General features: G+C 45.1%; 1 pseudogene; it reads left to right on the top strand.

Moving 5' to 3' along the window:
- The first annotated feature begins 3,483 nt into the window (after positions 1 to 3,483).
- Positions 3,484 to 21,519, top strand: LOC135534538 (collagen alpha-1(XIV) chain-like; annotated as a pseudogene).
- The last annotated feature ends 1,202 nt before the right edge of the window (positions 21,520 to 22,721 follow it).

Raw genomic sequence — 22,721 nt, 5'->3', positions numbered from 1 at the left:
GTTACACCACTGAGACCCAAAAGGCTCCGTCGATCTGGAGAGTTGAGATTTTCCCACAAAACCCACCAATGCAGACTAGTTGAGTTAATCCATGAAAGAGCAGTGTATGATAATGATATTTATAGCAGCTGTATATTATCCTTTCTGTTTCTCTCTCTCTCTCTCTGCCTCTCTGTCTCTCTCTGCCTCTCTGTCTCTCTCTGCCTCTCTGTCTCTCTCTGCCTCTCTGTCTCTCTCTGCCTCTCTCTCTCTCTCTCTCTCTCTCTCTCTGTCTCTCTCTCTCTCTGTGTCTCTCTCTCTCTCTCTCTCTCTCTCTCTCTCTGCCTCTCTCTCTCTGCCTCTCTCTCTCTGTCTCTCTCTCTGCCTCTCTCTCTCTCTGCCTCTCTCTCTCTCTCTGTCTCTGTCTCTCTCTCTCTCTCTCTCTCTCTCTGCCTCTCCTCTCTCTCTGCCTCTATCTCTCTCTGCATCTCTCCCTGTCTCTCTCTCTCTGTGTCTCTCTGTCTCTCTCTCTCTCTGCCTCTCTCTCTCTCCTCTCTCAATCTCTCTCTTTCACTCTCTTTTTCTCTCTCCCTCTCTCTCTCTGTATTCTAGATGGCTCTGCAAAGTGGTGATGTGGACTCCTTCCTCCTCAGTGGACTGAGCCCTAACACGGAGTATGAAGTGATGCTCCAAGTCATTCAAAGACCAATCAGAGAGTGATGCGGTGTTAGTGGTGGAAGCGACACGTGAGAAAATAATGCAACTCAGCTCATTCTCTATGTACCATACAGCAGTTGTGCAGTTTAGTCCGTGACTTTAAATCAGACCTTATCTACAGAGGGCCAGGCTTTCACTCCAGTTATATCAGTAAGACTCCAGATTCAGGTATTAGAACTAATCTTTCTCAATAAAGACTTAATGAGTTGAATCAGATGTGGTACAGCTTTGGCTGGAGGACTTGATTCAGTTTCCAGTATCGTATGTCTCTCTGTTTGTCTTACTAACTGCATCACTATTGTTTCCAGTTGCCAGGACAACAACGTTGCCACTACAACGCCAGAGTGATGCTTGAACGGTGTGACTGTTGTTTAAATTATTCTTATTGGTCGAATGGAAAAGGCTCTTTTTCATGTTGTCACCAAGCGTTCTCTCCCACAAGTCTCTCTGACTCGATTATAGTCCTGCCGAGAGCCACATGGTACCATATGGGACCAAACTAGAGTTTCCAAATTCAATCATCAAAGATGTACTACTTTTAAACTACTGTCGTATTTCTCAGGTCTGAAGTCATTTATACTCTTGTACCTGGGTTATATCTCATAGCTACAGCTCAGAGCTATTCCTGGTGGACATTTAGTCTCTTCTACCTGGGTTATATCTTATAGCTACAGCTCATAGTTATTCCTGGTGGACATTTTAGTCTCTTCTACCTGGGTTATATCTCATAGCTACGGCTCAGTTATTCCTGGTGGACATTTAGTCTCTTCTACCTGGGTTACAGTGCCTTGCGAAAGTATTCGGCCCCCTTGAACTTTGCGACCTTTTGCCACATTTCAGGCTTCAAACATAAAGATATATAACTGTATTTTTTGTGAAGAATCAACAACAAGTGGGACACAATCATGAAGTGGAACGACATTTATTGGATATTTCAAACTTTTTTAACAAATCAAAAACTGAAAAATTGGGCGTGCAAAATTATTCAGCCCCTTTACTTTCAGTGCAGCAAACTCTCTTTTGAAGTTCAGTGAGGATCTCTGAATGATCCAATGTTGACCTAAATGACTAATGATGATAAATACAATCCACCTGTGTGTAATCAAGTCTCCGTATAAATGCACCTGCACTGTGATAGTCTCAGAGGTCCGTTAAAAGCGCAGAGAGCATCATGAAGAACAAGGAACACACCAGGCAGGTCCGAGATACTGTTGTGAAGACGTTTAAAGCCAGATTTGGATACAAAAAGATTTCCCAAGCTTTAAACATCCCAAGGAGCACTGTGCAAGCGATAATATTGAAATGGAAGGAGTATCAGACCACTGCAAATCTACCAAGACCTGGCCGTCCCTCTAAACTTTCAGCTCATACAAGGAGAAGACTGATCAGAGATACAGCCAAGAGGCCCATGATCACTCTGGATGAACTGCAGAGATCTACAGCTGAGGTGGGAGACTATGTCCATAGGACAACAATCAGTCGTATATTGCACAAATCTGGCCTTTATGGAAGTGGCAAGAAGAAAGCCATTTCTTAAAGATATCCATAAAAAAGTGTTGTTTAAAGTTTGCCACAAGCCACCTGGGAGACACACCAAACATGTGGAAGAAGGTGCTCTGGTCAGATGAAACCAAAATAGAACCTTTTGGCAACAATGCAAAACGTTATGTTTGGAAGATAAAAGCAAAAAGAGCTCATCACCCTGAACACACCATCTCCACTGTCAAATATGGTGGTGGCAGCATCATGGTTTGGGCCTGCTTTTCTTCAGCAGGGACAGGGAAGATGGTTAAAATTGATGGGAAGATGGATGGAGCCAAATACAGGACCATTCTGGAAGAAAACCTGATGGAGTCTGCAAAAGACCTGAGACTTGGACGGAGATTTGTCTTCCAACAAGACAATGATCCAAAACATAAAGCAAAATCTACAATGGAATTGTTCAAAAATAAACATATCCAGGTGTTAGAATGGCCAACTCAAAGTCCAGACCTGAATCCAATCGAGAATCTGTGGAAAGAACCAAAAACTGCTGTTCACAAATGCTCTCCATCCAACCTCACTGAGCTCAAGCTGTTTTGCAAGGAGGAATGGGAAAAAAATTCAGTCTCTCGATGTGCAAAACTGATAGAGACATACCCCAAGCGACTTACAGCTATAATCGCAGGAAAAGGTGGGGCTACAAAGTATTAACTTAAGGGGGCTGAATAATTTTGCACGCCCAATTTTTCAGTTTTTGATTTGTTAAAAAAGTTTGAAATATCCAATAAATGTCGTTCCACTTCATGATTGTGTCTCACTTGTTGTTGATTCTTCACAAAAAAATACAGTTTTATATCTTTATGTTTGAAGCCTGAAATGTGGCAAAAGGTCGCAAAGTTCAAGGGGGCCGAATACTTTCGCAAGGCACTGTATATCTCATAGCTACAGCTCATAGTTATTCCTGGTCAGGTAATGTGGTCAGGAAAACATCCATCCCTAAGAGTGTTATCTCTTCGGCAGGGTTTCCTTTGCTTTGGTTTTAGAAGGACTTGCTACTTGATCACGCTGGTATAAAATTACAGACTACTCCTGGTTTACAAAGATGTGATTATTGACTGCATTGTGTTGCTAAATTGCATGGTGCTGAATATCATGATTGTAATTGCATATGTTGATGATGAGTCATTTCATGTTGTGTGAACTCAGTCAGATCTGTTGTCCAAGCTTGTTATCAGCTAACTGGCCTGGTCAAAAAGATTCAATAAGTCGATACATGAATATCTCTGTGTTACCTGTCCCCTCCAGTGATCGTCAGGCGGTGAGAGGCCTGCAGGTCCAGGAGGAGACCACCTACAGCCTGGAGGTGTCATGGCAGCTGGAGGATCTAAGGTGGACCAGTACAGAGTCACCTACGTCAGCCTCACAGGAGACCGCAGCGAGGAGTCAGTGAGTTTGGAGCTCGTTTAGACCGGCTATTTCTGAAGAAGAGTTTTACTTTCAGTGATCATGATACTGATTGTAAGTCACTCCTTATTCTCACTGGTCACACCGTCCTGCACCTTAGCAGCCGTGTTGTACGCTAGGTTGTCAGTGAGTATAGAGAGAACTCAGAGTTACCAGGCGTCTTAATGTCCGGATGGTTTCACATCCCTTTGGGAATATGGCCAAAGATGGGCAGACATAGACTGTACGTGGAGTGTATCACAGAGGTCATTTTCCTATGCGTGTGTTGTAGGTAGATCACTCTGTGTAACTCAGCTCTGATCAGAAACCAAGCATCTTACTTTGATGGTTTGGCACCACACAATGAAAATCATCTCAGGGAGGTTAAATCCTGATGACAGGACACATTCTGTAGCTGTCCCCATCCAGGGGTTAAATCCTGATGACAGGACACGTTCTGTAGCTGTCCCCATCCAGGGGTTAAATCCTGATGACAGGACACGTTCTGTAGCTGTCCCCATCCAGGGGTTAAATCCTGATGACAGGACACGTTCTGTAGCTGTCCCCATCCAGGGGTTAAATCCTGATGACAGGACACATTCTGTAGCTGTCCCCATCCAGGGGTTAAATCCTGATGACAGGACACGTTCTGTAGCTGTCCCCATCCAGGGGTTAAATCCTGATGACAGGACACGTTCTGTAGCTGTCCCCATCCAGGGGTTAAATCCTGATGACAGGACACATTCTGTAGCTGTCCCCATCCAGGGGTTAAATCCTGATGACAGGACACGTTCTGTAGCTGTCCCCATCCAGGGGTTAAATCCTGATGTAAATGTGTAATTACTGTTGAGCATGTCTAATTTGTGTATCAGTGTGGAATTAACTGGCTGACACAGTCACAGGGCTGTTTGAAAGGAAACAGATACATTATTACCCATGCTCCTTTGGGCTCTCTGGAACCTAATGAAAGTCTTTGATTATTTGATCATGGTGGCTTAGTCACTGAACTAATTCCTGTAAGGCACAGAAATTGAGACACATGTCGATCCCACTGATTAGTTTGACACACTGCATGAATGCTTAATATCTATCTACACTCTTAGAGAAAAGGGTTCTACCTGGAGCCAAAAGGGTTCTACCTGGAACCAAAAGGGTTCTACCTGGAACCAAAAGGGTTCTACCCGGAGACAAAAGAGTTCTACCTGGAGCCAAAAGGGTTCTACCTGGAACCAAAAGGGTTCTACCTGGAGCCAAAAGGGTTCTACCTGGAACCAAAAGGGTTCTACCCGGAGACAAAGGAGTTCTACCTGAAACCAAACGGGTTCTACATGGAGCCAAAAGGGTTCTACCTATTGGGACAGTCTTAGAACCCTTTAAGGTTCTAGATAGCATTTTTCTTTCTAAGAGTGTTTTCTGAAAAGACACCTCCAATTTGAAATCTGGTTGAAAACTTGTGGAACTCATTGTTGTTCTTTCAGTTGTCCTGTTCTGTTGATCCTAAAGGTTGCCGATTAAGAACAGATACGTTTGGAATGTAAATCCTGGGTTTTGACTGTTCTTCAGACAAAGCATTGACAACTTAACCCTTCTCTGTTATGTATATGCCCTTCACAAAAAGGCTGTTTGTAGACAATGCATAGAATGGATAGACAATGAGTGGGTGGTAGCCTGATAGAAACAATAGACTGGTACATAGGGAAGCATATGTGTGGAGACAACAAAGAACTGGGTGGCAGACAGCCTAGCGGTTGAGAGCATGTGCCAGTAACCGAAAGGTCACTGGTTCAAATCCCGGAGCCAACTAGGTGAAAAATCTGTCGATGTGCCCTTGAGCAAGGCACTTAACCCTCATCGCTCCTGTAAGTCGCTCTGGATAAGAATGTCTGATAGATGAGTAAAATGTAGGTAGTTTTGCCAAAGTATTCTTCACCTATTATGTAAGATAGTCTTCATCTGACTGGAGTTTTTTTTATCTCCCTGCTCAAATTCAATAGAATCACACCATTTTATTCTCCAGTGTGTTCAATAGAATCACACCATTTTATTCTCCAGTGTGTTCAATAGAATCACACCATTTTATTCCCCAGTGTGTGCAATAGAATCACGCCATTTTATTATTCAGTGTGTTCAATATAATCACACCATTTTATTCTCCAGTGTGTTCAATATAATCACACCATTTTATTCCCCAGTGTGTTCAATATAATCACACCATTTTATTCCCCAGTGTGTTCAATAGAATCATACCATTTTATTCTCCAGTGTGTTCAATAGAATCACACCATTTTATACTCCAGTGTGTTCAATAGAATCACAGTGTGTTGACTCATTTGTACGATGAGAAAAATTATTAGTTTGGAGCCCCTTCCACCTCTCTGCACCAACCTCCACAGAGCCCTATGGGGCCAAGGGACTCTACAGTGATTCAGCACTTAAACCCTCTATCTATTCTTTGTCCTTCACTCGTATTTTAATTTCCACCTGGGACCTCTGCATCTCCGGCTCCTGCTGTGTTGAGGAAGATACAGGGGACGGAGCAACGTGGAAGAACTTCCATTATCTTTTCAACAAGCATTTAGGTCACTGAGGAATGAATGGAACACACTGACTGCACACCATACGGCACTCTGTTCCTTATATAGGGCCCATAGGGTTCTGGTCAAAAGTAGTGCACTACATAGGGAATAGGGTCCCCATAGGGTTCTGGTCAAAAGTAGTGCACTACATAGGGAATAGGGTGTAATTTGGGACACATCCATAAAGAGTTTTTTTTTTAATATATTTTTCTGAAGAATCCCAATTACCCCACAGACTGAAGTAGAGACCTGTGAGGACATGCTCCTTAGAGAGAACGGTTGGGACTTTCAGATCGTTTAGTTTTGGGCTGAGTCAAGCGAACTCCCCTGGCAGGTCTGTTTCAGCACCACGTGTCTATTGGACAGCTCCGCCAATCAGAGTTGTTGTGCAGGAATCAGGACAGTTCAGCTCTGGTGTGGGGTCTGACAGGGCAGGAGATGGGATGGAGGATAGGGATGGGGTTTGGGTTTAGCCTCTCACTCCTCTGCATGTGAGGATATGGCTTCTTAGAGAGGACATTTAGGAACGTTCACTTTGGGCTCCAACCAACTACGTGGCAGTTCCAATTTAAACACCACATGCCTGGTGGACAGTCCATTTCCACGGTATGGGGCTTGACACTTCACAAGATGGGATAAAAAAAAAGAAAAGCCCAGACCAACCAGGGAAGATGGATCATAGAGGACTTGTCAAACAGTTTATACGGTGAGGCTATCATACAAGATCTAATTCCAAGTAATGATACTATAATATTATTCCTTTTACATCGTTGAACCTTCTCAGGGAACTTTTCTCAAACCCTTTTTTTGTGTTGGTAAATTCCTTTGGGGAACTTCTTTTTAAATCCTATTTTTAACTGTGGTCTAAGAGTCTAATGAGCGACCAGAACAGCGTGATACTACTAACCTGCTGATGATTATACGGAGAGGTAACATCAGGCTAACTTGGTTTGTGTCCCAAATGGAACCCTATTCCCTATATAAGTGCACTATTTTAGGAACAGGAACCCTATGGGCCCTGGTCAAAAAGTAGTGCACTAAATAGGGAATAGGGTGCTGATTTGGGAATTTTCATAAGATGTTAATCCTTCTTGTCGTTAACAACATATCGGGTTTTTAACTGTCTTATCGTTAACAACATCGGGTTTTAACTGTCTTGTTGTTAACAACATATCGGGTTTTAACTGTTGTCGTTAACAACATATCGGGTTTTAACTGTCTTGTCGTTAACAACATATCGGGTTTTAACTGTCTTGTCGTTAACAACATATCGGATTTTAACTGTCTTGTCGTTGAGGAAAATTTTGTTAATGAGAAAAAAATAAATGGAAGAATAGAGCAGTGAAAATGTTTGGAAAGAACTTCCAGACCAGGTATCAGCCTCATACCCAAAGCCAAGTGTCAGTTCAGCCACTGGTCACTGTGGGAACTGGCCAATCAACAGGCTCGATGAGACGTTACCATGTGTTTGATTAATGACGTGTCGGTAGCAGTGAAATAAGACACACTTGGAGGTCAGATAGATTTCTGAGGAGAAACCCTCACGCTTACGCTCTCGCACACACACACACACACACACACACACACACACACACACACACACACACACACACACACACACACACACACACACACACACACACACACACAGTGTAACACAATGTATAATCTCTACCCGCCAGGTCCTAGTGCCTGGACAGCAGACCACAGTCCTTCTCCAGCCTCTGCTGTCTGACACAGAGCACAAGGTGACGGTCACCCCAGTCTACACAGATGGACAGGACGGCATCAGTGTTTCTTCTGTGGGCAGAACATGTGAGTACAGCCTTCCTTGTGGTTGGTTCTATGAAGCTGGTCTGGTAGCCGGTGTGATGACTGGGGTATAGACCTGGCTCTATTGTGGGGGGGTGTATTGTAAATGCTATGATGCAATTCAAGCTCTATATTGAGCTCTTCTTACCTATTTCTATATATACATCAAAACTATGAAATAACACAAATGGAATTCATGTCGTAACCAAAAAAAGAAGTGTTAAACAAATCAAAATATATTTTATATTTGAGATTCTTCAAAGTAGCCACCATTTACCTTGATGACAGCTTTGCACACTCTTGGTATTCTCTCAACCAGCTTCATGAGTTAGTCACCTGGAAGTGATGAGTTGTTCTTGACATAATATATATGGGGCGGCAGGGTAGCCTAGTGGACTAGTAACCGAAAGGTTGCAAGTTCAAATCCCTGAGGTACAAATCTGTCCCTCTGCCCCTGAACAGGCAGTTAACCCACTGTTCCTAGGCCATCATTGAAAATAAGAATTTGTTCTTAACTCACTTGCCTAGTTAAATAAAGGTTAAAAAAAACTCTACTTTGTCACAACACAACTGATTCCACAAATGAACTTTTAACAAGGCAATCCTGTTAATTGAAATGCATTCCAGGTGACCACCTCATGAACCTGGTTGAGAGAATTCCAAGAGTGTGCAAAGCTGTCATCAAGGCAAAGGGTGGCCACTTTGAAGAAACTCAAATGTTTTGGGTTACTACATGATTCCATATGTGTTATTTCATTATTTTGATGTCTTTACTATTATTCTACAATGTAGAAAATAGTAAAACCAATGAAAACCCTTGGATGAGTAGATGTGAGTAGTACTGTTTATATGTATGTATGCATGTATGTATGTGTGTATATGTGTGTGTGTGTGTGTGTGTGTGTGTGTGTGTGTGTGTGTGTGTGTGTGTGTGTGTGTGCGCATATATATACGTGATTATTTTATTTTGACACAGCAAATACTTACATCAGGGCGGGGCATCCTGATGATGCATGACTCCATGTGGGCGGGGCATCCTGATGATGCATGACTCCATGTGGGCGGGGCACCTTGAAGATGCATGACTCCGTGTGGGCGGGGCATCCTGAAGATGCATGACTCCATGTGGGCGGGGCACCTTGAAGATGCATGACTCCATGTGGGCGGGGCATCCTGAAGATGCATGACTCCATGTGGGCGGGGCATCCTGATGATGCATGACTCTATGTGGGCGGGGCATCCCGATGATGCATGACTCCATGTGGGCGGGGCACCTTGAAGATGCATGACTTCGTGTGGCGGGGCATCCTGATGATGCATGACTCCAAGTGGGCGGGGCATCCTGATGATGCATGACTCCATGTGGGCGGGGCATCCTGATGATGCATGACTCTGTAATAAAATACATCAAATCAAAATCAAATGGTCGGCATTTGGTTGAGGAAAGTTATCCATCTAGATACCAATCCCACTAAGTTCAGTGAACCTCCTCTGTCAGACGAGTAACAGCAGGGGGAAAATGTTCCCAGTGTGTCGGTTCCCTGTCGTCACCCTCTGAGGACGCTGTAAATGGACAGCCAGCAATTATTGATCATGTCCATTAATAAGCTTAATGAACGCCATTCATAATCACACAGTCAGTCTGTTCTCAGTCACGAGCCACTGAAACACTTCCTCATGCTGTAGTTGATTATATACACTCAGCTCAACATCATTGTCTGAATGATTAAACACTCAACCAATAGCAAGCTGGTGATGTGTCCACAACGGTATCCTATTCACTACATCAGTCATACTCAGCTGGTGGACCGCGGGCCGGATCCAGACACAGAACGAGGGTCAATACGGACCGCGGGCGGGCCCGGACACAGAACGGGGTCAATACGGACCGCGGGCCGGATCCGGACACAGAACGGGGTCAATATGGACCGCGGGCCGGATCCGGATACAGAACGGGGTCAATACGGACCGAGGGACAGATTCGGACACAGAACAGGGTCAATATGGACCGAGGGACAGATTCGACACAGAACAGGGTCAATACAGAACGAGGCCCAGATCCAAACACAGAACGGGGTCAATACAGACCAAGGCCCAGATCCGGACACAGAACGGGGTCAATACAGACCGAGGCCCAGGTCCGGACACAGAACGGGGTCAATACGGACTGAGGCCCAGATCCGGACACAGAACGGGGTCAATACGGACTGAGGCCCAGATCCGGATACAGAACGGGGTCAATACGGACCGAGGGACAGATCCGGATACAGAACGGGGTCAATACAGACCGAGGCCCAGATCCAAACACAGAACGGGGTCAATACAGACCGAGGGCCCCGACTAAAAATAAAGAAATGAACATTTGTTTGGTGTTCGACTCCTGGTATCATTATGAACACACATAAGACATGGAAAATGTGGAGAAATGTAGAAAGTTAGCTTTAAAACTGCTACATTTTCCCTTCGCTCCGTAGCATAATGTGGACAAATGCAGGAAATTCGCTTTAAAACTGCAGTGTTTTCTCTCTGCCAACAAGAAGGGTGTGTGGACAGAGTGAACTGTTTCGGGTTGCATGGGTTGCTAGGTGGGGGGGTTTGTTACTACGCTGATAAATGACAACATCCATCCGGATCTTTGTCCCCTAAGAAATCCGTGTGACCAGACCGTCTCAAGTTGTACTCGTGCACCGCGGCACGGCCCGTAAGGCTCAGACCAACAGTAGTGCAGCCTATAGGGACAGGGGTGCTTTTTCAGACTGGGATGGTCTCCTCTTTAAAATGTCAATGAAAATGCCACAGTGAATATAAGTCAAATGTGTTTTTAAAGTAGAGAGCAGAGAGAGTACAGTCCCTTTGGCTTTGGCGAGCTTGTATTCCAAATGAAACCCCAAACCTTGTAAAAACACAACAGTTCATAAATCACACATACATATGACTTTAATAACTCTCAGTGTTTTGGATGGATGGAATCTGTGGTTTGCATATTGGTGCAATACCATAACAATTGACTGCAGCCTAACAGCGTACCGTAAACCACAGTGTATAAGTGACAGTTTCTCTACCAATCATTTTGAACCGCATCTTCACCATTTTACCGTAAACCACAGTGTATAAGTGACAGTTTCTCGACCAATCATCTTCACCATTTTACCGTAAACCTCAGTGTATAAGTGACAGTTTCTCGACCAATCATCTTCACCATTTTACCGTAAACCACAGTGTATAAGTGACAGTTTCTCGACCAATCATCTTCACCATTTTACCGTAAACCACAGTGTATAAGTGACAGTTTCTCTCCTGCTCTTGTTTTGTCAGTGCCCCTCTCGGCGCCTAGCAACCTGAGGGTGTCTGAGGAGTGGTTCAGTCGCTTCCGCATCACCTGGGACACGCCTCCTTCTCCCACCTTGGGCTTCAGGGTAGTCTACCAACCCACCTCTGGTACGTACACACCTGTTACAATACACACCTGTTACAATACACCTGTTATAATAAACACCTGTTACAATACACACCTGTTACAATAAACACCTGTTATAATACCACCTGTTACAATAAACACCTGTTACAATACACACCTGTTACAATACACACCTGTTATAATAAACACCTGTTACAATACACCTGTTACAATAAACACCTGTTATAATACCACCTGTTACAATAAACACCTGTTACAATACACACCTGTTACAATACACACCTGTTATAATACACCTGTTACAATACCACCTGTTATAATAAACACCTGTTACAATACACACCTGTTACAATACACACCTGTTATAATAAACACCTGTTACAATACCACCTGTTACAATACCACCTGTTATAATAAACACCTGTTACAATACCACCTGTTATAATAAACACCTGTTACAATACACACCTGTTACAATACACCTGTTATAATAAACACCTGTTACAATACCACCTGTTATAATACACACCTGTTACAATACACACCTGTTATAATGCACACCTGTTACAATACACACCTGTTACAATACACCTGTTATAATAAACACCTGGCACAATACACACCTGGCACAATACACACCTGGCACAATACACACCTGGCACAATACACACCTGGCACAATACACACCTGTTACAATACATACATGTTACAATACACACCTGGCACAATACACACCTGGCACAATACACACCTGGCACAATACACACCTGTTATAATACACACCTGGCACAATACACACCTGGCACAATACACACCTGGCACAATACACACCTAGCACAATCACACCTCTCTCGTCTCAATCTTTTAAACACCATTATTCAGTCTGCCGTCTCAGACAGTCTTTTAAACACCATTATTCAGTCTGCCGTCCCAGACAGTCTTTTAAACACCATTATTCAGTCTGCCGTCCCAGACAGTCTTTTAAACACCATTATTCAGTCTGCCGTCCCAGACAGTCTTTTAAACACCATTATTCAGTCTGCCGTCCCAGACAGTCTTTTAAACACCATTATTCAGTCTGCCGTCTGACAGTCTTTTAAACACCATTATTCAGTCTGCCGTCCCAGACAGTCTTTTAAACACCATTATTCAGTCTGCCGTCCCAGACAGTCTTTTAAACACCATTATTCAGTCTGCCGTCCCAGACAGTCTTTTAAACACCATTATTCAGTCTGCCGTCCCAGACAGTCTTTTAAACACCATTATTCAGTCTGCCGTCTCAGACAGTCTTTTAAACACCATTATTCAGTCTGCTGTCTCAGTCAGTCTTTTAAACACCATTATTCAGTCTGCCGTCCCAGACAGTCTTTTAAACACCATTATTCAGTCTGCCGTCCCAGACAGTCTTTTAAACACCATTATTCAGTCTGCCGTCTCAGACAGTCTTTTAAACACCATTATTCAGTCTGCCGTCTCAGTCATGTTCCATTGTAAACAGAAGGCTTGATGTGGGTGGAACACAGCGTGTGGGGAAATATCCCTCAGCTTTGTTTCCTACTTGGAGAAACTACATGAGAACAGAAAGAAGAAATAGTCTGTGGATGTGTTCCAAATGGAAACCTGGTCCCTATGTAGTGCACTACTTTTGATCAGAGCCCTATGGGACCCTATTCCCTATATAGTGCACTACTTTTGATCAGAGCCCTATGGGACCCTATTCCCTATATAGTGCACTCATTTTGATCAGAGCCCTATGGGACCCTATTCCCTATATAGTGCACTACTTTTGATCAGAGCCCTATCGGACCCTATTCCCTATATAGTGCACTACTTTTGACAAGGATCCAAAGAGCTCCGGTCAAAAGTAGTGCACTACATAGGGATTGGTTGCCATTTGGGTTGCATCCTGTGACTGTGTGAGCCTCTGCTTTCTATTAGAAGCTCTTTAAACTGTCCTGTGGTCCAGAGAAATGGGTCCTCCATCTAGATGTAATACCCTGCCCTGTGGTCTAGAGAAATGGGTCCTCCACCTAGATGTAATACCCTGCCATGTGGTCTAGAGAAATGGGCCCTCCACCTAGATGTAATACCCTGCCATGTGGTCTAGAGAAATGGGTCCTCCACCTAGATGTAATACCCTGCCATGTGGTCTAGAGAAATGGGCCCTCCATCTAGATGTAATACCCTGCCCTGTGGTCCAGAGAAATGGGTCCTCCACCTAGATGTAATACCCTGCCATGTGGTCTAGAGAAATGGGTCCTCCACCTAGATGTAATACCCTGCCCTGTGTCTAGAGAAATGGGTCCTCCACCTAGATGTAATACCCTGCCCTGTGGTCTAGAGAAATGGGTCCTCCACCTAGATGTAATACCCTGCCATGTGGTCTAGAGAAATGGGTCCTCCACATAGATGTAATACCCTGTCCTGTGGTCCAGAGAAATGGGTCCTCCACCTAGATGTAATACCCTGCCCTGTGGTCTAGAGAAATGGGTCCTCCACCTAGATGTAATACCCTGCCATGTGGTCCAGAGAAATGGGTCCTCCACCTAGATGTAATACCCTGCCCTGTGGTCCAGAGAAATGGGTCCTCCACCTAGATGTAATACCCTGTCGTGTGATCCAGAGAAATGGGTCCTCCACCTCGATTGAATGCCTTCTACAACAGGAGGAACAGGGGCTCTGCCTCAGTCTGTTAGAGGAGAGGTGCTTACTCTCACTACAATACATGTTCCCTGCCCCTCTTCCCTTCTCTCTGCCTGCGCCTCCCTTCCTCATTGTCCAGACTGCCCTCAAATACATTTGGTTGAAACAACAGGTGCAACATGATACGTGTGTGTGTGTGCGTGTGTGTGTGTGCGTGTGTGTGTGTCTGTGTGTGTGTGCGTGTGTGCATGTGTGCGTGTGTGTGTGTGCGCGCGTGTGCGCGTGCGTGTGCGCGTGCGTGTGTCTGTGTCTGTGTCTCTGTGTGTGTGTGTGTGTGTGTGTGTGTGTGTGTGTGTGTGCGTGTGTGCGTGCGTGTGTGTGTGTGTCTATGTGTCTGTGTGTCTATGCGTGTTGCTGAGCCAGTCTCGGTGTTTCCTACAGTGCCGGGGTCAGCTCTGGAGACCTTTGTGGGAGACGACGTCAACACCATGCTGATCCTGAACCTGCAGAGTGACACTGAGTACACTGTGAAGGTCATCTCTTCCTACACCACGGGATCCAGCCAGCCTCTCCAGGGCACCGCCAAGACATGTAATATATTGGCTCTATTGGTCAGGTTGTGTGTGTGTGTGTGTTGCTGGCGCTGTGTGTGTGTGTTGCTGGCGCTGTGTGTGTGTGTTGCTGACCCTGTATGTGTTTGTGCGTGCGTGTTGCTGGCGCTGTGTGTGTGTGTTGCTAACCCTGTGTGTGTTTGTGTGTGTGTGTGTGTGTGTGTTGCTGGCGCTGTGTGTGTGTGTTGCTGACCCTGTATGTGTTTGTGTGTGTGTGTGTTGCTGGCGCTGTGTGTGTGTGTTGCTGACCCTGTATGTGTTTGTGTGTGTGTGTGTGTGTGTGTGTGTGTGTGTGTGTGTGCTGGCGCTGTGTGTGTGTGTGTGTGTTGCTGGCGGTGTGTGTGTGTGTGTGTGCTGGCGCTGTGTGTGTGTGTGTTGCTGGCGCTGCGTGTGTGTTGCTGGCACTGTGTGTGTGTGTTGCTGACCCTGTGTGTGTGTGTGTGTGTGTGTGTGTTGCTGGCGCTGTGTGTGTGTGTTGCTGACCCTGTGTGTGTGTGTGTGTGTGTTGCTGGCGCTGTGTGTGTGTGTGTGTGTGCTGGCGCTGTGTGTGTGTGTGTTGCTGGCGCTGCGTGTGTGTTGCTGGCGCTGTGTGTGTTGCTGACCCTGTGTGTGTGTGTGTGTGTGTGTGTGTGTTGCTGGCGATGTGTGTGTGTTGCTGACCCTGTATGTGTGTGTGTGTTGCTGGCGCTGTGTGTGTGTGTTGCTGACCCTGTATGTGTTTGTGTGTGTGTTGCTGTTTGTGTGCGTGTGTGTGTGTGTGTGTCATCATTTCCTACACCACAGGATCCAGCCAACCCCCCCCCCCCACACACACACAGCACCAATACATGTCAGGGCTGGTGAAGGGTGTTCAGGTAGTTCAGGTAGACTCCTGTTGCAGTTCCAGTTCAAGACCACAACAAAGGGAACTTCAGGGTCAGGACTCTTCCAACTGTCAATACCAAGCAGCCACTTTGGATGCCGTGTTAAACGCTTGTTCTCAAAGTGAAGTACATGACATGACTAAAAGTATGTGGACACCCGCTTGTCAAACATCTCTTTCCAAAATCATGGGCATTAATATGAAGTTGGTCCCGCCTTTGCTGCTATAACAGCCTCCACTCATCTGGGAAGGCTTTCCACTAGATGTTGGAACATTGCTGCTATAACACCCTCCACTCTTCTGGGAAGGCTTTCCACTAGATTGTGGAACATTGCTGCTATAACACCCTCCACTCTTCTGGGAAGGCTTTCCACTAGATGTTGGAACATTGCTGCTATAACACCCTCCACTCTTCTGGGAAGGCTTTCCACTAGATGATGGAACATTGCTGCTATAACAGCCTCCACTCTTCTGGGAAGGCTTTCCACTAGATGTTGTAACATTGCTGCTATAACAGCCTCCACTCTTCTGGGAAGGCTTTTCACTAGATGTTGGAACATTGCTTCTATAACAGCCTCCACTCTTCTGGGAAGGCTTTCCACTAGATGTTGGAACATTGCTGCGGGACTTGCTTTCATTCACCCACAAGAGCATTAGTGAGGTCGGGCTCTGATGTTGGGCGATTAGGCCTGGCTCACAGTCGGCGTTCCAATTCATCCCAAAGGTGTTTGATGGGGTTAAAGTCAGGGCTCTGTGCAGGCCAGTCATGTTCTCCAACACCGATCTCGACAAACCATTTCTGTATGGACCTCGCTTTGTGCACGGCGGCATTGTCATGCTGAAACAGGAAAGGGCCTTCCCCAAACTGTTGCCACAAAGTTGGAAGCACCGAATCATCGAGAATGTAATGTATGCTGTTGCGTCAACATTTCCCTTCACTGGAACTAAGAGGCCCGAACCATGAAGAACAGCCCCAGACCATTATTCCTCCTCCACCAAACTTTACAGTTGGCACTATGCATTGGGGCAGGTCCACATACTTGTGTATATATATGGCGGTGAGCCGACGCTTGGCATTGCGCATGGTGATCTTAGGCTTGTGTGCGGCTGCTCTGCCATGGAAACCCTTTTCATGAAGCTCCTGACAAACAGTTCTTGTGCACGACGTTGCTTCCAGAGGCAGTTTGGAAAGCGGTAGTGAGAGTTGCAACCGAGGACAGACGATTTTTACACGCTACACGGTTCAGCACTCGGTGGTCCCGTTCTGTGAGCTTGTGTGGCCTACCACTATGTGGCTGAACCGTTGTTGCTCCTAGACGTTTCCTCTTCACAATAACAGCACAAACAGTTGACCAGGGCAGCTCTAACAGCGCAGAAATTTGACGAACTGACTTATTGGAAAGGTGGGCATCCTATGACGGTGCTACTTTGAAAGTCACTGAGCTCTTCAGTAAGACCATTCTACTGCCAGTGTTTGTCTATGGAGATTGCATGGCCGTGTGCTGAATGTCATACACCTGTCAGCAACAGGTGTGGCTAAAATAGCCAAATCCACTAATTTGAAGGGGGTGTCCACATACTTGTGTATGTGTAGTGTATGTCTGCTCCTCTGAACCAGTTTGTAAAGACACATGTTATTAATCCCCATAATGCAAAGCGGCATGGAGACTAAGCTTTAAGGAAGCGTAATAGATAGCTTTTGTATTCTGTTTGCATTACGTTATGCTGATAACATCAGATTCCCCTTTGTTTGTTGAAGAGGATTTCACCACCCTGACGGACAGCTGAGGATATCAACATTCAGGCCGACAGTCGTGGAAACACCCGTTTGCATATAAATGTGATGTCAGCAGGTGCGGCGTAACATAATGCATGCTTTGTTAGAGCTTTTCTCATCAGAAGTAAATAGATTGTCTTTTTCATAAAGTCCGTGTGGCTGTCGGCTGAGCGTCACGTCAGCGTCCCGCCTGTGTGACTACCTGGGAAGAGCTGCGTTCTCATTGGATCTCAGTCAGACGTTCCAGAGACACGCGGTGATATAAATACTGAAGAGCTCAACTGGCAGAACCAGGACATACTGCCAATCCACTAGCCCCCCCATAACGGGAAGCTGGACCCAGAGCTATATATATATATATGTATGTATTTTCTTCATTTAACCTAGCAAGTCAGTTAAGAACAAACTCTTATTTACAATGACGGTCTGGACTAAGATGGACCAATTGTGAGCCACCCTATGGGACTTCCAATCATGGCCGGATGTGATACAGCCTGGATTCGAACCAGGGACTGTATGAGATGCAGTGCCTTAGACCGCTGCGCCACTCGGGAGCCCATTACATCTACAGTTGGATGCATATTATACATGTACAATGAATGACTGAATGGCTGACTGAATTAATGAGTGGATGGATGAATGAGTAAATGAATAATGCATGAATTGATATATCCTGAGCATTAAATGTATGCAGCTCATCTCTATGTGGCTATAAGTCCCAACCCCCCACCCCACCCCCCACCCCACCCCCTCCCAACCCCCCAACCCCCCCCCCCCACCCCACCCCGCCCCCCTCCCAACCCCCACCCCACCCCCCCCTCCCAACCCACCGCTGTACAAGGCAGCTATTCCATTATAGAGAGGGGAATTTAAGTCGTGACACAAATGCCCTATGATGCGTTGCAGTCTCTCTTTCACCCCAAACACACTGTACAGTAGTTCACCTCCTCACGCTGGCCGTATAATTATATCTGCATACGCACCACCAAGATTCCTATTCATATTTTATGCATTGTCAGTTTGACCTTTAAATAATTAAATGCACAAATAGCTCAATTTTACCTGGTTTTGACTCTTGTCTTCCATAGGTTTGTGCCCCCAGTGCTGCAGAGTGGCTGTCTGTCCATGCATACAAACAGCTCATTAATACGGCTCGTAGAAGGAAGTTAAAGACTGTGTCACAAACTGCACCCTATGCCCTATATAGTGCTCCCATAGGGCTCTGGTCTCAAACGGTTCCCTATTCCCTATATAGTGCTCCCATAGGGCTCTGGTCTCAAACGGTTCCCTATGCCCTATATAGTGCTCCCATAGGGCTCTGGTCTCAAACCGTTCCCTATTCCCTATATAGTGCTCCCATAGGGCTCTGGTCTCAAACGGTTAACTAGAGTAGTGCACTCTATAGGGGGTAGGATGCTATTTAGGACAAATCCAACGGCTGTCACATACATTACTCACAAGGAGGAGAGATAATAATGATAATCCAGCTGCCATGTGTTTTAAAGAGATAATCCAGCTGCCATGTGTTTTAAAGGGATAATCCAGCTGCCATGTGTTTTAAAGGGATAATCCAGTTGCCATGTGTTTTAAAGAGATAATCCAGCTGCCATGTGTTTTAAAGAGATAATCCAGCTGCCATGTGTTTTAAAGGGATAATCCAGCTGCCATGTGTTTTAAAGAGATAATCCAGCTGCCATGTGTTTTAAAGGGATAATCCAGCTGCCATGTGTTTTAAAGGGATAATCCAGCTGCCATGTGTTTTAAAGAGATAATCCAGCTGCCATGTGTTTTAAAGGGATAATCCAGTTGCCATGTGTTTTAAAGAGATAATCCAGCTGCCATGTGTTTTAAAGAGATAATCCAGCTGCCATGTGTTTTAAAGGGATAATCCAGCTGCCATGTGTTTTAAAGAGATAATCCAGCTGCCATGTGTTTTAAAGGGATAATCCAGCTGCCATGTGTTTTAAAGAGATAATCCAGCTGCCATGTGTTTTAAAGAGATAATCCAGCTGCCATGTGTTTTAAAGAGATAATCCAGCTGCCATGTGTTTTAAAGGGATAATCCAGCCGCCATGTGTTTTAAAGAGATAATCCAGCCGCCATGTGTTTTAAAGGGATAATCCAGCTGCCATGTGTTCTGCCATGTGTTTTAAAGGGATAATCCAGCTGCCATGTGTTTTAAAGGGATAATCCAGCTGCCATGTGTTTTAAAGGGATAATCCAGCTGCCATGTGTTTTAAAGGGATAATCCAGCTGCCATGTGTTTTAAAGAGATAATCCAGCTGCCATGTGTTTTAAAGGGATAATCCAGCTGCCATGTGTTTTAAAGGGATAATCCAGCTGCCATGTGTTTTAAAGGGATAATCCAGCTGTGTCTTCATGACTTTCCCTCCCAGAAGGCAGGTAACAAACTATAGATATAGTGGTTGTAGAATGTGAATACGATGTGTTTATTTGCCTTGGCAAGTCAGTTAAGAACAAATTCTTATTTTCAATGACGGCCTAGGAACAGTGGGTTAACTGCCTGTTCAGGGGCAGAACGACAGATGTGTACCTTGTCAGCTCGGGGATTTGAACTTGCAACCTTCCGGTTACTAGTCCAACGCTCTAACCACTAGGCTACCCTGCTGTGTACGGGGATGTGTCATGATGTCACAGTGTGTCATAGCTCTTTGATGTTCTGGGTGTTTCCATGTTGTCGTTCCGTTCTAGAAGTTCGTATGGTACTTTGTCAGATTGTTTTAGCTGTGTGATTCATTGACATTTTCGTTGAAAGTGTAAAGTGTAAGTCAGATGGAAACAACTTCTGCTCCTCTAAAATGAAACCAGGAATAATAATTTTAAAAGATGAGTTTGTTGTTGCAGCTTTTGTTTTTCAGAACATGTTTGTTGTTGTACGGAATAGACTGTTTACACTCTTTAAACTGTTTACGGTTCCTAATAGCTTTCATAAAGTTTGGAGAATAGATTCTAACTCATTGCTCTCTATCAACACGTCATATACAATTTAATCACTAAGATTAATAGCCTTTCTTTCTTTGATAACAAATGGGAGTTGGATAGGACTCAGAAGTTGGACATTAGTTCATATGGATTCTTCCCATAAATCAGAATGAGTTGTTTATTTGAGTGGATGAAATGAATTCCTTAAAGACACACGTGCCTACACAGCTGGACTGATTGTGTTTCATTATGACACGGTATCAATACTATCAACATCCTGGTCTTTACCTGTCAATACGATTAGCTAGGTGGACAGGTTGCAATTCTCCGTCAGCTGTTGGCTTCAGTTCCTTCATGATGTTATTACTGTAGATAGTGATCTGGTGGGGTCATAATATATCCCATTTAGCAGACGCTTTTGTCCAAAGCGACTTACAAGTCGGCTGGGGCCACTACTTTTACATATGGGTGGCCCCAGTGGGAAAACGAACCCACGACGCTTGGCGTTGCAAGCGCCATGCTCTACCGACTGAGCCACACAGGACTCATGATTGTGATCGTGATTGTGATTTGATGTGATTGTGATTTGATAGTGATTTGATGTGATAGTGATTTGATTGTGATCGTGTGATGGTAATGGTGATAGTGATGTGCTGTCATCGTGATTGTGTTTATAAAATCTCTCTCTTTCTCTCTCTCACTCTCCTGTGTCTCTCTCTCCGTCTCTCTCTCCCTCTCTGTCCCCCTCTCTATTTGTCTCTCACTCTCTGTCCCCCTCTCTGCCCCCCACTTCTCTCTCTCTCTCTCCCTCTCTCTCTCTCTGCCCCCCACTTCTCTCTCTCTCTGCTCTCCCCCCCCCACTTCTCTCTCTCTCTCCCTCTCTCCCTCTCTCTCTGCCCCCTCACTTCTCTCTCTCTCTCTCTCTCTCTCTCTCTCTCTCTCTCTCTCTCTGCCCCCTCACTTCTCTCTCTCTGCCCCCTCACTTCTCTCTGCCCCCTCACTTCTCTCTCTCTCTCTCTCTCTGCCCCCTCACTTCTCTCTCTCTCTCTCTCCCTCTCTCTCTCTGCCCCCTCACTTTTCTCTCTCTCTCTCTCTCTCTCTCTCTCTCTGTCCCCCTCTGTCTCTCTCCCTCCCCTCAGTGTACCTGGGCGTGACCAACCTGAACACCTACCAGGTGATGATGTCCAGTATGTGTGTCCAGTGGCAGCCCCATCGTCAGGCTGACCTCTACAGGGTGGTCATCGAGTCTCTGCTCAGTGAGTAACGATATCCGTGTGTTTTGGACTAGGCCTTCTCCTTCATGTTATAGCTGAATGTCTGTGTGTTTTGGACTAGGCCTTCTCCTTCATGTTATAGCTGAATGTCTGTGTGTTTTGGAATAGGGCTTCTCCTTCATGTTATAGCTGAATGTCTGTGTGTTTTGGAATAGGGCTTCTCCTTCATGTTATAGCTGAATGTCTGTGTGTTTTGGACTAGGCCTTCTCCTTCATGTTATAGCTGAATGTCCGTGTGTTTTGGACTAGGCCTTCTCCTTCATGTTATAGCTGAATGTCAATGTGTTTTGGACTAGGCCTTCTCCTTCATGTTATAGCTGAATGTCTGTGTGTTTTGGACTAGGCCTTCTCCTTCATGTTATAGCTGAATGTCCATGTGTTTTGGACTAGGCCTTCTCCTTCATGTTATAGCTGAATGTCTGTGTGTTTTGGACTAGGCCTTCTCCTTCATGTTATAGCTGAATGTCCATGTGTTTTGGACTAGGCCTTCTCCTTCATGTTATAGCTGAATGTCTGTGTGTTTTGGACTAGGCCTTCTCCTTCATGTTATAGCTGAATGTCTGTGTGTTTTTGACTAGGGCTTCTCCTTCATGTTATAGCTGAATGTCCATGTGTTTTGGACTAGGCCTTCTCCTTCATGTTATAGCTGAATGTCTGTGTGTTTTGGACTAGGCCTTCTCCTTCATGTTATAGCTGAATGTCCATGTGTTTTGGACTAGGCCTTCTCCTTCATGTTATAGCTGAATGTCCATGTGTTTTTGACTAGGGCTTCTCCTTCATGTTATAGCTGAATGTCTGTGTGTTTTTGACTAGGCCTTCTCCTTCATGTTATAGCTGAATGTCTGTGTGTTTTGGACTAGGCCTTCTCCTTCATGTTATAGCTGAATGTCCATGTGTTTTGGACTAGGCCTTCTCCTTCATGTTATAGCTGAATGTCCATGTGTTTTTGACTAGGGCTTCTCCTTCATGTTATAGCTGAATGTCTGTGTGTTTTTGACTAGGCCTTCTCCTTCATGTTATAGCTGAATGTCTGTGTGTTTTGGACTAGGCCTTCTCCTTCATGTTATAGCTGAATGTCCATGTGTTTTGGACTAGGCCTTCTCCTTCATGTTATAGCTGAATGTCCATGTGTTTTTGACTAGGGCTTCTCCTTCATGTTATAGCTGAATGTCTGTGTGTTTTGG

Source organism: Oncorhynchus masou, unplaced genomic scaffold (genome assembly GCF_036934945.1).
Source record: "Oncorhynchus masou masou isolate Uvic2021 unplaced genomic scaffold, UVic_Omas_1.1 unplaced_scaffold_3542, whole genome shotgun sequence".
NCBI lineage: Eukaryota > Metazoa > Chordata > Actinopteri > Salmoniformes > Salmonidae > Oncorhynchus > Oncorhynchus masou.
Note: the sequence above shows the minus strand (reverse complement) of the source record. Positions and strands in the feature narration are given on the sequence as shown.